Source organism: Colias croceus, chromosome 18 (genome assembly GCF_905220415.1).
Source record: "Colias croceus chromosome 18, ilColCroc2.1".
Classification (NCBI taxonomy): Eukaryota; Metazoa; Arthropoda; class Insecta; order Lepidoptera; family Pieridae; genus Colias; species Colias croceus.
This window is the reverse complement of record NC_059554.1, coordinates 5,305,737-5,321,047: the sequence shown is the minus strand read 5'-3', so window position 1 is coordinate 5,321,047 and position 15,311 is coordinate 5,305,737. Positions and strand designations below refer to the sequence as shown.

General features: G+C 33.8%; 1 long non-coding RNA gene across 1 annotated transcript in view; it reads right to left on the bottom strand.

Moving 5' to 3' along the window:
- Positions 1–12,561, bottom strand: part of LOC123699865 — a 45,136-nt gene extending 32,575 nt beyond the window's left edge. Inside the window, exons 1-2 of the long non-coding RNA XR_006752574.1 lie at positions 12,335–12,561; positions 4,007–4,046 (exon numbers count right to left, since the gene is read on the bottom strand). This is a non-coding gene — a long non-coding RNA (uncharacterized LOC123699865). The remainder of the gene's footprint in view (positions 1–4,006; positions 4,047–12,334) is intronic.
- Positions 12,562–15,311: the final 2,750 nt, after the last annotated feature.

Below are 15,311 nucleotides of genomic sequence, written 5' to 3'. Positions count from 1 at the left end.
TGCATAACAATTCTCAAAACACACACATATACCTATGAATCCTTCTGTTCTTCTTCATGTTAAAAGGCACAAACTTCTACAACGTAAAATATAATACAATTAAGTACAATTTAAATTAAATATTATAATTAAAATTTAAAACTACTACCACTAGGTAGGTACCTATGTTACTGCATGCTACCAGTCATAAAAATGTAATTTTAATTAACTGGTAATTGTTATTAATCCCGACAAAAATGATAATTCCAACAACCTTTACATGTTTTTCCTTCCTTAATTTTTTGTGTTTGTGTTCCTAGGAACTTAAATTAATTTAAATGGCAAAGCCCGACATACTTGCACATTCCGTTGCACGTCAAATAATCACATTATTATTATTGTTTGAGCGAATCGGCAGATGTAAAAATACATTTCAAAGGGAGGTACGACGTAACAAGGGGTCGGTCTTCCCCACACCACGCGCCAATCTTGACCTTGAGGCGCGCACACACGCTCAGCTGCACACATACACACATAGGTACACGTACACGTCGGCACGTGCAAATTGGATGCATATTATGTTATCTCACTTGATCTACGTCATGTCTTGAGGTTCCACGTTTTTTATAACTAGTAATACATAGTGTGGGCTTTGGGTTTATATTGTAATGTGTTATTAATATTGTATATTATGAAGGTATTCAAATAGGTACCTATCTTATTAATAATAATTCATAATTAAATAATGAACTTTGATATTTTGTTAACATACGTTAACTAAGCTTAAAACCAGAAACAGGTTGATTAAAAAATAAACAATATGAACTCTATTATGGTAAACATTAAAGATGAAATTAAAATGGACATAAAACAAGAATTTGAGCAGAATAAATAAAACATTACTCACACACATAATAAGAAATACAAATACATATTACAAATAGGAATATCCTTGAAAAACAATCATCTACTATAGGAGGAACCTTTATACCTACCTAGGTATATACAATGGGTGTGAAGTTGTTAAAGTAACTTGTGTTAATTATTGATGCATAATGATGATAGGGTCATTGCGCCTGTTCGCGTCCACCTGCCTATTCGCGTCCATTTTGCGGATATCTTTTAGAAAATTCACGAAAATAAGTATACTTTATGTAAAATTGTAATAAGAAAAATTTCCGATAATACCTCAATGTATAAGAGACATGCACACATATTCAAAATAGGCCTGCGCACCGCCTATCCTATTTAAAAAAAATATTTAATTTTGGCTATTAAACGAGAGAGCTAAAACGCGCGGGATTTTGAGAAAAAAATAGTGCGCAGCGTCGCGTTTGACGGTAAGTATCTTATTGTTAAATGTGAATTTTTGAATATGTAACTGTTTCTTTGCTTTGCTAACAAAACATGGAATAGTATGGATTATAAATAAGCTTATTTCTTTTACAATTAATAGCTAAAATAAGGTGGACGCGAATTACTACACCGAATTTGTACAACTTCCATTTTGCGTCCACGGTGGGCGCAAACTATACCTGTAGTGCATAACAATAGAACATATTGCGTCCACATTGTTTTTCATTACGTAGCAATGAATTGTTTGTTAAAATATGTAATTTAAAATAGATTGTAAATTTTTGACTAAGACCACAAGTTGATAATTTAAATTTTCATTCAAATAAGCAAATTTTTATGCTATTTCATTCATTTTAAAATGGGTATTCTAAGAACAGAATGAGACTAGTATTTTTGAGAATGAGAGTCTGTGGTTAAGAAAATAATATACAAAAGAGAAATTTAATTCTTTAGAAACTAAAAAATAGGGTAGGTAGGTAATCTTAATAGAACTGATTATTATTTATTTACATAACGTAACTTTGTTTTTTGTTAATTTTTGGTTCTAATAATGATGAGAAGATAAATATAATTAAGTTTTTCCAGTTTCCTTACACAGTGAATTATATTAATAATAATGTTGATTTTAGGGTTCCGAAGTTCCGAACCTAGAAAGGAAAAACCGGAATCCTTGTAGGATCACTTTGATATCCGTCCGTCTGTATGTCCGTCTGCCGGTCTGTCTTTCTGTCAAGACCCTTTTTCTCAGTAACGCGTAGAGGTATAAAGCTGAAATTTATTTTGAATACTCAAGTCTACGGTCCCTTGAAGCAGTGAAAAAATCAAACTTATAAGCCAAAGCAATCAAAAGATACAGCCGTTTATGCTGCCAATTTTCGACATTCGCAAGGGAATCAAAACCTACAGGGTACTTTACGTGAACACAGACACTTGAAGTTTGGTGCGAAGCAACGTCTTATAGCACAAATAAGGGAAACATTGAAAAAATAATCATTTACAGTTAAAACATATAAAAAAAGACAGGTTAATACGGAACCCTCGGTATGCGAGTCCCACTCGCATTTGGCCGGTTTTTATTAAATAACTGTATTCGTAAATAAATAATTTATTAAAATCTAATTTTTATTTGCATTTATCTGATAAAATATCACCCAATACATTCTTAATTCCTTTTCTAAGCTGGTGGACGCGAACTGGTCCACGGGTGGACGCAAAAAGGCATTTTTGGACGCGAACTGGGTAAAACGCCAAATTCTGCTATTTGTCTAGATAAATAAAAACCACATGATATTTCCAACACAATTGAAAGTAAATCTTAAAATAGACTATGTAATGAACACGTTACATAAATTTTGCGTTGAAATTTGTTCTGGAACATTTTTATTTTCTCCTTCAGACTTTCCAACTGCACTAAGTGGACGCGAACTGGCGCAATTATTACTAATCAAAAATGAATTAGGTTCACGCTTTCTTCCTATACCTGTATATTATAACTAGCGCGACACTCGTCTGCTTCAGAAAATCCAATATTTTTATCTTATCAGTACACTATAATATAATGACATCATCGTTTATATACAATACACGTGTCAACACACCTACGATCACTTGATAAAAATAAAAATAAATAGTTTAGTCTCATAAAAATCATGCTTACAAGTCTGACAACATAAAGACACAGTTGACAGATATATACTAATAAAGAGGTCTTTTTTTGGAAGTTTGACCGATAACAGAAATGCGTAAAGCAATATTTAGGTACGTCATCTTATGAATATTTAATATCAATATAAATTTAATAAATTTGTATATAAATATGTATGGTAGATAACTTTTTAAATATTCGCCATTATGATAATTTTAACGGCAGTGGAAATTTCAAAAATTTCACACATGTAACACGCGTGTTTATCAGTTCTAAAGATAATTAATAAAAGTAAATTTGGAATGGATAAACCATTGTAACAATTTTTAATTACACGAGCCAACTAAATAATAATGAACAAAAGGTTAACTAGATGCGAATGCCGCACAAAGTTCCCTTTGAACTTTTAATGAATGAGCGATCCCTGTTAACATTTTATTGAGCTCCTATTTTAAACAACATTGTGGATAAAATATTAATAACTCAGAACTGTTATTTCATATCGATATTTACATTGATCGATATTCTGACTAAATTCCAGCATAGTGACTTCACAGACTAGCGTAAATTAAAGAGGAATTTTTATTCAACAACGTCCAGTGGTCTTTTAAATTTATTGTGACGTCATTAATTTCGAGAAAGTCAACTTTCTGGAGATAACATGTATGTGTCATTTGCTATTAATTCTAACATCTTAATAATTTAATTGATCTATCGATTTATTATGCTAAATAAGTCGATTCTTTATCTGGCCTATAATTAATAAAATCCCTGTATCTAGTTAAACAGGTTCTGAATGGATCCTATATCACGATTAGGTATATGTACAATTTTCTTGCTTGTCTTTAAATAAATTCGACTCAAGTAGGTACTCGTAGTTTTAAGATGGTTTTTACTTTTTAAAGTTTTTAGTAATGCTAATTTTCATTTTGATTAATCACCGTTGTATTTCACTTCACAAATTGACTTGTTACTCAATATAAATAAAATAGTATAAACTAATGTTAAAATATTTGTTTAACTTACAGTTCGTGTGGATGAAAGGCGCTATAATATGTTGTTTTATCTGAAAAAAAAAAGAAAGACTATTAAAATCTCAAACTAATTGTTGTTTAAGATAATATTTCAATGAACACAAACCAATTATACTCGCAAATAGCTGTACCTTTGACAATAAAAATTAGCATCTATTAAGCTCATTATTTACTCTGAAACATTGAATAAATAATATGTTCTATGTACTTCGATATGTTTTATGGCGATCGTATGAGCGACTACTTACGTCAACAGTTTACAAACTAAACACTACATACCTAGTCGTCAACTCGTCAGAAGCACTTGAAAATTACAATTATTTCTGCAAACAGATAGTTTCCATAGAGATAATACAATGTACTTGTTCATAGACATTGTATCGTGATGAAAATAGCTGCTTATTGGCAAACCTTCAGCTTCATTGAGAAAGTTGGGATAGCAAGCAGGTGTATTTGTGTACAATGTACATATATCCAAAATCTACTTCTCTTAAAATAATAGAAATACATATTACTTACCTACATAATATGGTAATGATTTTTTAAAACCTTTGAAATAATAAAAAATACGAGTATTATACAATATATCTAGGTAGTTAATTACAAAGAATTTGTGACACGACAAATCTTAATGTAGCATTTATGCCAAGAAACACAAAATTATTGTGCAAGTGTATAATATAGTTTAACGATTATGATTTGCTGCTATTAATATGCTAAAGATGCATCTCATCACAGGGGAATATAATAAAGCACAATAAAATGATGTCATTCTAGACAAAAGAGTACTTTATTATGACTATTATAATCATATGCATCTTCATTATAATATGTTCAATTCCAATTATTCATTATTCTTCAAACACCATTAACTCAAATCGGTGTGAATAAGATAAATGAAGGATAAATGCATCTAATATATTATAGTTTACCATTTGTCTCTTAAATTAATTTAAATGCGAAAAAATAGAATTACCTATCATGTTTACAAACAGTTGAATAAATCGTGATTGAATTGTACCACAAATCTTGTTCACGCGAACATCTGCCAGTTCTAATTATTTCGTTCCGCTATCAAAATTAGGCAAAATTAAGAATTGAATTATTTGTCTTCATTATTCATTTAGGTTGAGTTAAATTTCATTTGCCCATGCGAGTAGTTACAGCTTCAAAAACATCTTTAAAAAACTCGACAAAAAGCTAATAGTTATTTTAGTTACAGTTTAAAATTTTATAGCCCATAATTAATTATGCAGCAATAAGTTAATAGGTAAGTACATATATACCTACCTAACTTAAAATTGGACAAAAATAGCTTGACAATCGTATATATGAACGCTAAACCAGTCTGATATTTATCACATAAAATCGCTAAAAATATCCCAAAAACATCAATTTATTTCCTATTGAATTCACAACTCGTCACTTCAGTATTTATGATGGAAACGATATAATTACGTTGCTTTTAATAAAATAGCCTAAAAATAGAATAGCCAGGCGTACATACGTCATCTACCCTTCTACCCACGGCAGGGTGTTGGGGTGGATGTAGCCTGTAACTGCGCAGGTCTGAGCGCCCACACAAATGTCAAAGGGCGATCCCGGGCGAGCCTGGATCTAGGATCTGATAGCGCTAAATTGATTTCCCGACTCGTGTAGCCTATAGCTCCGGCCGTGACCTTTAGTGTTCGTGTATCGGTTTTATTTTTTATTATGCTAAACATTGCTTTTGTTACGCCAATTAACTATTGTATCTTGACTCTGATTAAGATAACACTTGGTAGATGAGAGGAAATGAAAAATGACACATAAAAATATATAAAATGAAGTTCCTGCTTTATTCGATTGTAACCTAATTAAAGCTTTTATTTTGTTACATTACAATTATTTTCTATCTTATTTTGGTAGGTACATAACTTTAAAAATGCACGCTCCACTAATTTATTATTTACTAGCTTACCGCCCGCGGCTTCGCCCGCTTTATCTAAAACCTAATAAATTATATACTAAAACCTTCTTCTTGAATCACTCTAGTAATTAAAAAATACCCCATCAAAATCCGTTCCGTAGTTTTAAAGATTTAAGCATACAAAGGGACATAGGGAAATAGGGACATAGGGACAGAGAAAGCGACTTTGTTTTATACTATGTAGTGATAATTTTACTTTGTTCAAGGTCAATTAAAGAACAATAAAACGCATGAGCGTTTAGTGCTTATTTACAATAAACAGAAAACAATTTAATCCATAAAATAACATAAACTTACAGCCCTAGCTTCAATTACCATGCGGGTTGCTTGTCGTTAATTACACTGAACGACCCTGAGCCGCTGGACATCCGATACACATTGGTATTGTGGTTAAGCGCACTCGTTTTTTATTTAATAAAAATTCATTAATACACAATAGTCAGCAAGGTACAAGGACGCGCTTTGAGCTCACGATAAAATATCACTAGATCTTTACGTGTGAATTGTCACAATACAAATTTGTATACATACTCAATAAAATCGTGCGCTGACGCGATAAACATCAGCGCCTTAGGGAACATCTGACATTCGCATTCTCTGCTGTAACGACTCCATAAAACGTTCTGTTTTTAAATTGCAAGTAAACGCGGGGAGACGAGTAAAACAGAAATAAATAAGCGCTGTTGCTAGGCGCGTTCAAGGTCTCGTCGGCCGTGGCCGTGCCCCTCCCGCGAGCGCATGTGCATCTCGAGCACTCGCAAGTCGCACTCGCTAGCACACAAGCATGGTAATAAACTAATAATACACAAGTGTGACTTCACTCACACACACACGCAGACTAGCTCCAGAGCTCATTTTACAGTTGGTCTGGCTATACCATTCATGCATTCATGTTAATTGCTAAAATAAGTGAAATTTGAGTTAACTTTATATACTGTTGACGACTATGAGAATTTTTACAAATATTCTATTCATAAAAATTGCTCAATGACGTGTTTCACACGACTGTATTCAAATTAGATGTATCATGCAATTTAATTGAAATAACATAAAATTTACAAAAGTTAAAAAATTGAACCATGTAGATTAATGAATAGCATAATGTATTTGCTCATAAAACAGGCAAGAGCTAAAACGAAAAGATCCCAAAATCAAATGAAAAGGGAGTTATAAATTGGCTCTTGGACTACTTTAGTACAAGCCCACATTAATATGTGACGGCTGATTAATAAAGCTGGATATTCTTAGTTTCGCGAACCGCTGACACAGCTTTGCTCTTTTTATGCGAACCTCGCAATTTGTCCATTAGCGCGTCTGTCTGTGTTTTTGTTGTACATCTTTGTTTTGTGAAAGTAAATAAGCGCCGGTTATAATATAAAGAACCGAGTCGAATTGTATTATACATTTATCAAAATCAACATGAAAACTAAATACTTACAGTATTTGTAGTGTAAAATAAATACAAACCAGGAGATGCATAATTGAAATAAGTTAAACGTCAAGCGAAGCTACATCACGTGCAAGTATAGTAGGTATTTTTTATCAGATTCAGAAATATGTAAGAATAAAATAAGGTTATACAGTTACAAAGAACCTATAATATATATACGCATATATTATGCAGAAGTATGAGCGCCGAGCGGCCCGATCCGACCACGACACAATAGAGTTTCTATTATGTCTGTGATTCCGGGGGCTGAGTTATTAAAATTAATAGTGGAGACTGAAAAGGCTATATTATAATCAGATGTTTCGTAAGAAATTTAGACGTTAGAATCGGGAGTACATTGCTCGTTTTAAATCAAATTGCTTATTTCTTACAGCGAGTATGTCTTAGAGTGCCGTCAATATAAAAAGAAAAATGTACTTAAAATTAACAAAGGCGTGCTAGAATACAATCGGAATTAACTGCAACCGACAAATGAATAATGCAATGCAGCACTAAAGCTCTGTCAGAAACAGAACAAACCAATGTTTTGTAAGTTCCGACCGCACTGGGGTAATATGTATTTATGAGGCTGAATTAATTTCGGTACACGTGCGAGATTAATTCTACTTCACGATTGTAAAATTTTACAAACTGAAAACTAACACATGCTCCATGTGGTCGGCATTTGTCGTCTGGATCAAATCTTACATTTCATTATGATACATGTTACAAAAATATAATCTCTTTTAGCTAGCATTAATTGAAATAATAATCTTATTTACGAAATTGTTATTCTTATTTAATGAGGCAGGAAAAGGCAATATCATATTTCAAATTTGCCAATGATTTAAATTCTAAACTATGACTATGATCTATGCATCGTAATGTATTACGTACTTTGCTGACCTGGCTACAAGGAGAAAATTTTGTTGACAAATCTATACTTCTGTACTAAAATATTACTGCTGCAGTTTTGCTTGCCAAGGTCTATGACCATTATGACATAACACTGTTTTCTTTTGACATAACTTATTATTTACCTCAATATTCACCGCAATGGTACCTATTCAACATTTTTTTTAATCGATTGGTTTTAACCATTACTCAATTCAAACGTGGTAAGTAAAAACTATTGTTGTATTGAGTATGTTGATGATTCAAGGGCTAACAAATAGGGCTATCATTATAATTAGCCTTAAATTCTTCGCGTTTATGTACCGTCTCACCCACTGTGATTCATCGTTTGGAACAATAGGTACCTAATTATTTGTTAACCTACCTGATTATGATGTATCGAAACCGGTGGTAATTGAATCGTGTTGTTCATGTATGAATAAAAGTGGGGCTATCGAAGAATGGTTTCATTTTGTACTCTTTTACGAAGTTAAATCTTGAAGCATAAAAGGTTCTTACAATAATTTTTAGAGATAACTACTCAGATGGTAAGTTGGCGATTATTAAATATTTTCCAATTTAGGATACCGCTGTTCTAAACAATGATTTAGTTCTCTTTCCAAATCGTGGACGTTGAATTTCGACCTATATCGATCTGCGGCGGTCTCCTTCTACCTATCACTTTGCCTTACATGACGAAGTTCTTATTTCTTGGCATCGTCATCATCAGCCCATATAATATACGTCCCCACTGCTGGGACACGATCTATTTCTAGGTATATTATGACCAAAATATTCGAGTTTGGAAGTGGTGAGTGACGTTTAATTGTTTCTACCACAATCCGTGTGTATAAATGCCACGATACTTAATAACTGACCTTGAATTTACAATTACGTATTATTTTATTGTTGGTAACAGAGAAGTAATTATGATGGTGTTACATGTCATGTATTTATGTATTATGGTTTTAAAGATAAAAATGTGAGTAAGTACTTTAATAATATAGAGTATAGACATAAGGTGTCAACATTGTTAGAAACAGTACTAGTGCTAAATTATAATATTTGAATAGGGTAAGCTAAAGCGTATTTTAAGAAAAATTCCCTAAATTAGGTAAGAAACCAAACTATCCAAGGAAATGATGAAGGAAAGATCAAACGTGAAGACAAAAGGAAAAATAGGACCCAAGTATTGTGACTATTTACATAATGATTTCCTAATCAAAATGAACAGGCTAATGAATGGCATGATTCATGTACAACGTGATACAGTTAACAAATCGAGTACATACTGAAAATATAGATGACAACTATAATTGCCATAGGTCAAGTACAAAGTACATTTCCAACAAAGGCCAATAGAAAAGAATATTACGATAATTATTGCACATTCTTTGTATATTTTTTGTAGATCACCTAGCTTACCACAATTCGTATTGTACCTAGGTACCTCAATCTGTCAATCACGAATTTCTTTTTAGATTTGTTTTAAAGGAACTGCTAGAGGGAAGATATCCTAAAATTTAAAAACTTCCTAACAATCCAATGTTGTAGAATATTTCATACAACTTACAAGTTACTAGAAAGATCATTGCCTACTTAAGATAAGTAGGTACCTAGATAACCTAGAGTGATGACAAACGTTTTATTATGCACTAGGTTTCCGCCCGCGGCTTCGCCCGCGCATTCAAAGAAAAACCCGCATAGTTCCCGTTCCCGTGGAATTTCCGGGATTGCGTCATTTTCCCGGGATAAAAAGTAGTAAGTATGTCCTTTCTCGGGTATCAAAATATCTCCATACCAAATTTCATGAAAATTGGTTCAGTAGTTTAGGTGTGATTGAGTAACAGACAGACAGACCGAGTTACTTTCGCAATTCGCATTTATAATATTAGTATGGAATATGGATATAACTACGTTTGAAAAATCCATTAAATGTCAAACCTATTTGATCAATTAACAAATCTAAAAAGTGCGCATAAATAAATCGGTAAGATGTTTTTTGTTCCATATTGACTAGTCTTATGAATCTTGATAAAATCCATACTAATATTATAAATGCGAAAGTAACTCTGTCTGTCTGCCTGTTACTCTATCACGCCACCAATTTGCATGAAATTTGGTATAGAGATATTTATTATTTTGATACCCGAGAAAGGACATAGGATAGGTTTTAACCGGGAAATCCCACGGGATCGGGAACTATAAGGGTGGAAATCTAGTATTGAATAAAAATATCCTCGACGTAGCGTAAGCATGTTTTGCCACTTGCAATAAAAAAATCAATAGCACTAGGTACATTAGAGATGAAGACGTCAGTAGATAGTAGATAGATAATCATATAGAACCGTGTTAATAAATGCAAAATATAAACAAATGCCCTTCAGATATTAAACATTCATATTTCTTGCAAATGTGGCTTGTGAGTTGTGACTAATACTGGTAAATAAACATAAACTGGCGGCCATATTGTCCGCCATAATTGAACTATACGTCAACGTGACGCGCTAGTCGTCAGCTGATATTGTTGATAGCGAACAACACGACGCTCAAACTCATGCAAACATTATTTATTTTCCGCGAAGGTTGTTCCAAGTTTGGTCGCATAAACAGCAACTTATGTAAAATTGGCATATTGTATACCCGTAGTTTGAATTATCCGGGTTTAGGTTGATTAATGAACGATAAAACGCTTTGTACACAACAACCGCCTTTGTTAGCTATACGGACGCCAAAACTATTCCTGAATTATTTCATGATTTTATTAGGGAGCAGAGAAGTTCTGAACATGCTTGTTCTTTTTTATGACGAGCAATTTTGTGGGAAGGTTATAAAAGACTTCTTGAATATGTGAACGTTTCAGAATCGTTGCCTTGAAGAAAAATAAAATAATATAAACCTAAGATAACAGTGAGATCTTAGATTTATTTTCCTCCATCCGCTAAGAGGTTTAAGTAATACCATACGCAGGTTTAAGTAATGATTTGTGACAATTACTGAGGCTTCACGAGCCTAGCACGATTCAAGGTAAGCGATGTAATGTGGGAAGCCCCAAACTATGTTTTATTGTTGATAACAGCTATCCTCTAAAAATATCAACATGTTTTTTTAAGATTTCAAATCATAATTTTCATGTACAATAATGAAAATAAAGTTTAAACTTACTCTTGCAATAATTTCCAACCATTAATTGCTCAACTTCTTACATAAACGTACAAACTAAAGATTCTATTATTTAGGTAGGTACATCAAAAACCAATTCAAATCTCATCTCACACGTAAATACAAGACGATAATAAAGCATAAGTACCAAATACAGTCAATTTACAAGTAGTGATTTATATTGAACGTAGCCTACCAAACTAGCGTTGGCTGGGATCACCCGATTGCCTTGAACTTGTGAGATCGACATTTTTTGCGAACTCGCCAACAGGATACGAGTCAGTGTATCGGTCCCTTTGTGGATTCTTGATGCCCTTGATGCCTTGATGGGCTACAGGAATTTTGGCAGCCATTTTCTTTGGCGAATATTTTACATAGTTACTATAGTCCCGACTCCATCAAATTTTATTCAGGAATTTGAAAAACAAAGACGGATAATGGACACTAAATATTTCAGCAAGTATTCTGTTTCAAGAAATATTTAGTTTACGATTAATTTATTATTCTCATAATATACCTAGTTAAATTAAGTATGAAATTGCGATAAGGAAGATATTTCAATGAATCATTCGATGTACATACGACACAGATAAAATTGAGTAATCTAAGGTAGGTAGGTATATCTAATGTGTAGAACAAACATGGCTACGGCTGCTAGACACGTAACAACTTTTAATTTTACATCAGCCACTTGCGTTTTTTGTTTAACTCTTTAACCGGCATGAATTGAGCTGAGCATTAAACACATTTTAAGATTGAAGCTTTCTGAATTCCTATTACGATCAAGATCTGTAATTCCCGAACCATTCGATGGGTTTATTATATTAAAATTATAAAATGATTTAACAACTTAACCTATAGCTTACCGGCTTTTTCAAGCTATTGCATAACTGGGAACCGGCTTCGACGCGCGCCAGAAACTGCACATGGTGTTCACCGGCGGAATTCTGACACGTCGTTCGACACCGGCGATCGTGCGCGCCGCAAAATACATCGAATTTAACAAAGAAATTATTTTTCGATAACGATACAAATAATTGATATTGTTAATTGTTGATGAATGTTAAAAGCGTTGATGCGGTATGCATCGGCGTCGTCGTGGTACTGACGGCGGGCCGCGCTGTTGGCCGCTCCTGCATTGCGGCGCGCAGTCGCACTCGCTCGCGCATGACCTTGGCATTGAACTTGGCAATGGGCCGGCGCGGGTCGAGGGGTACGAGGGTGCGGGGCCCCGCCCGCGGCATGCATGGTGATGCACCGGCAACTGCACCGCCCCTCCCTCCGCCATCCTTCCGCCTCGCTGAGATCACCTCCTGTGCCACGGCTCTGCACCTCGACCAACCCTTCTTCGATTTAATTCCATAATATCCACACTGTCCCGGCTAATCAATTTACGCCTTTCCAGTAAACTATGTGTCCGTTTATCTTTAGATTTCTTTTAATATCCACTGAAGGTACGGTGTTTAAAATTATCCAGTATGCATTGCTCATATGGTGAGCATATGTGTACAGCGGGAGGGTAAAATAATTTTATTGCAGTATTTTTAATAATTACAGCTATGAATATGGCGATAAATTATTGAAATAAAAATAAATAAGACATAATTAGAATTAAGATATCAAATTGACTACCTACATAATCGATGTATTGTTGTCAAACATCATTGGTAGAATTTGGATAACAACAAAGACTAAGCCGAATTTCCATGAAATAGAACATGAAAACGGCAATCGCATAATCGCTATGAATAGCAGGGCGCAGGCACACACTTCAGCCGGAGCGAAATCCATCACATCTGTTTCATTACCGGTTACCTCCATTGAGCTGTTACGAAATTATTCGGATGATGTGGCGTCCCACGCTGGGGGGGCATGGGGGCAGAGATCGATGTGGAGCGAGCATGCGCGATCTCGACTAGCCCAGGGAAGTCTATCGAGCACGATTTCCACGGTAACCGAAGTAGCGTTTTATTATGAATCAAGGGCGCAAATATAACACGATCGACTTATACGGGTGGACGGCTCGGGCTGATTGATGTGGGTCCCTATCACTGGAGATTGCAAGGACTCTTCATATTTAAATTCGACGTGATAGAATTGGAAGGCTTTTTTAATGTGGTTTTCTTGTTTATAAAAATAATTTTATAATATTCAGTTTAGTCTTGTTAAATTATTTAAAAAAAAATAGAAATTGATGCATAAAGAGATGTGAAAATAACCAACTATAATCTTGCATTCTTTACCAAAAACGTGGAAAAATTATGAATTAACATCTCCCGTATTTAAAAATACAAAATTAAAAGTTAACAATTTATTGTGATTTGTTTCAATGGCGTTTCTGTTTGAAATGTAATTATTCACAGATGCTGACTATGTGCGTCAAACCAACTAGGGCATTGTTAAAAATTTCCACATGCATTTTCTCAGTCTATCGATAGGAATAGCTATAAATAATTTCCATTCATTAGAAGAATCTTCCCTCAGTAGGGATGACGAGGGTTGAGGCTATAAACTGTAATGGTGGCTTGAATTATGTATCGGATATCTACGGTAAATACTACCTAGATAGGCATATGAATTTTTCAGACTATCATAAAAATTAGGAAGTTTATTTTTAAATGTTATAACCAAGTTATAACGTTTTAAAATGTTTATAAAGCTTTGTCTATTCTATTTGTTATTAATAATAATATTTGATTTCATTTGAGTTCCTATAACAGTATTTTGTTAAACTCATACTCATACTCATAAAAACAAACAAATCGCATAAAAAAAACACGAATTCATCCCTTCTCCATTGTGCCTATACCGAAACTAATCATCACGTTTACCAAAACCTTCAGAAAGTTGCACAAAATGCAAACGAAATGCTTGAAATACAAGGGTTTCAGACCGTCCGCGTCGGCAGTGACAAGGGAGCGGGTGGCCTTGCCCTTGTGGCAATCGATAGGCGCGCGCCCTCCACCAGCTGAGTTTCTAGCCACATTGTTTACGCAAATTTTCCGTTTTTACTCAACTTGTATGGGGAGAAAATGTGGGATTCTTATTAGTACCAGACATTTTACAATTACTTCTTATTATTGTTAGATAAGGAACTTTTAAAATAGTACGGACAGAGTGACTGCTATCTTTTTGATGCTATCGAAAAACTAAATAAGGGAGATTTAGATGGATGAAAGGATACTGGAAATATTTCTGAAATTGAGCCAACACATTGCAAATCAAGTATTAACTAATGGATGACCTACATTGTACAATGCGAATGCAGAAGAAAATTGAAATCTTAAGAATGTTCGCACTCATTGATGTGTTTATTATTTACCGAATTCTGACAATATTCCATTCAAATTTTACCGCATATAGATAGATGAAACAGCTTTACAATAAAATACGCTATACGCTTCCTATATTAGCTTGTTGAGAACAGAATGAACTATCCAATATCCATTCTTCTGAAATATTTCAAAAGGTAGACGCGAATACTATTTTCATGGTTATTAGTAATCTATAAAAATAACGCATTCCAGATACATTTTCTTACGTGTCTGATGCATTTTTGCTAGACCCACCTAAGGTCGCGGTGACCGTGGCTGTTTAATTTTCAACTGGTTGTAAATTTGTACGGCCAACTACCGCGACCGATGCGTAATGTGCAAGACAATCCTATTAATAACGCTAATTTGATTAACTTTTAAAAACTTTATCTTACTTACAAACCTTTATTTATGAATAAGTAAAAAATGTTCACTATAAGTATATCTGAAAGATACATTGATGATTAAATAGACGAATAAGTAAATTATATACTAAAACCTTCCTCTTGAATCGATAGATATAGTATAT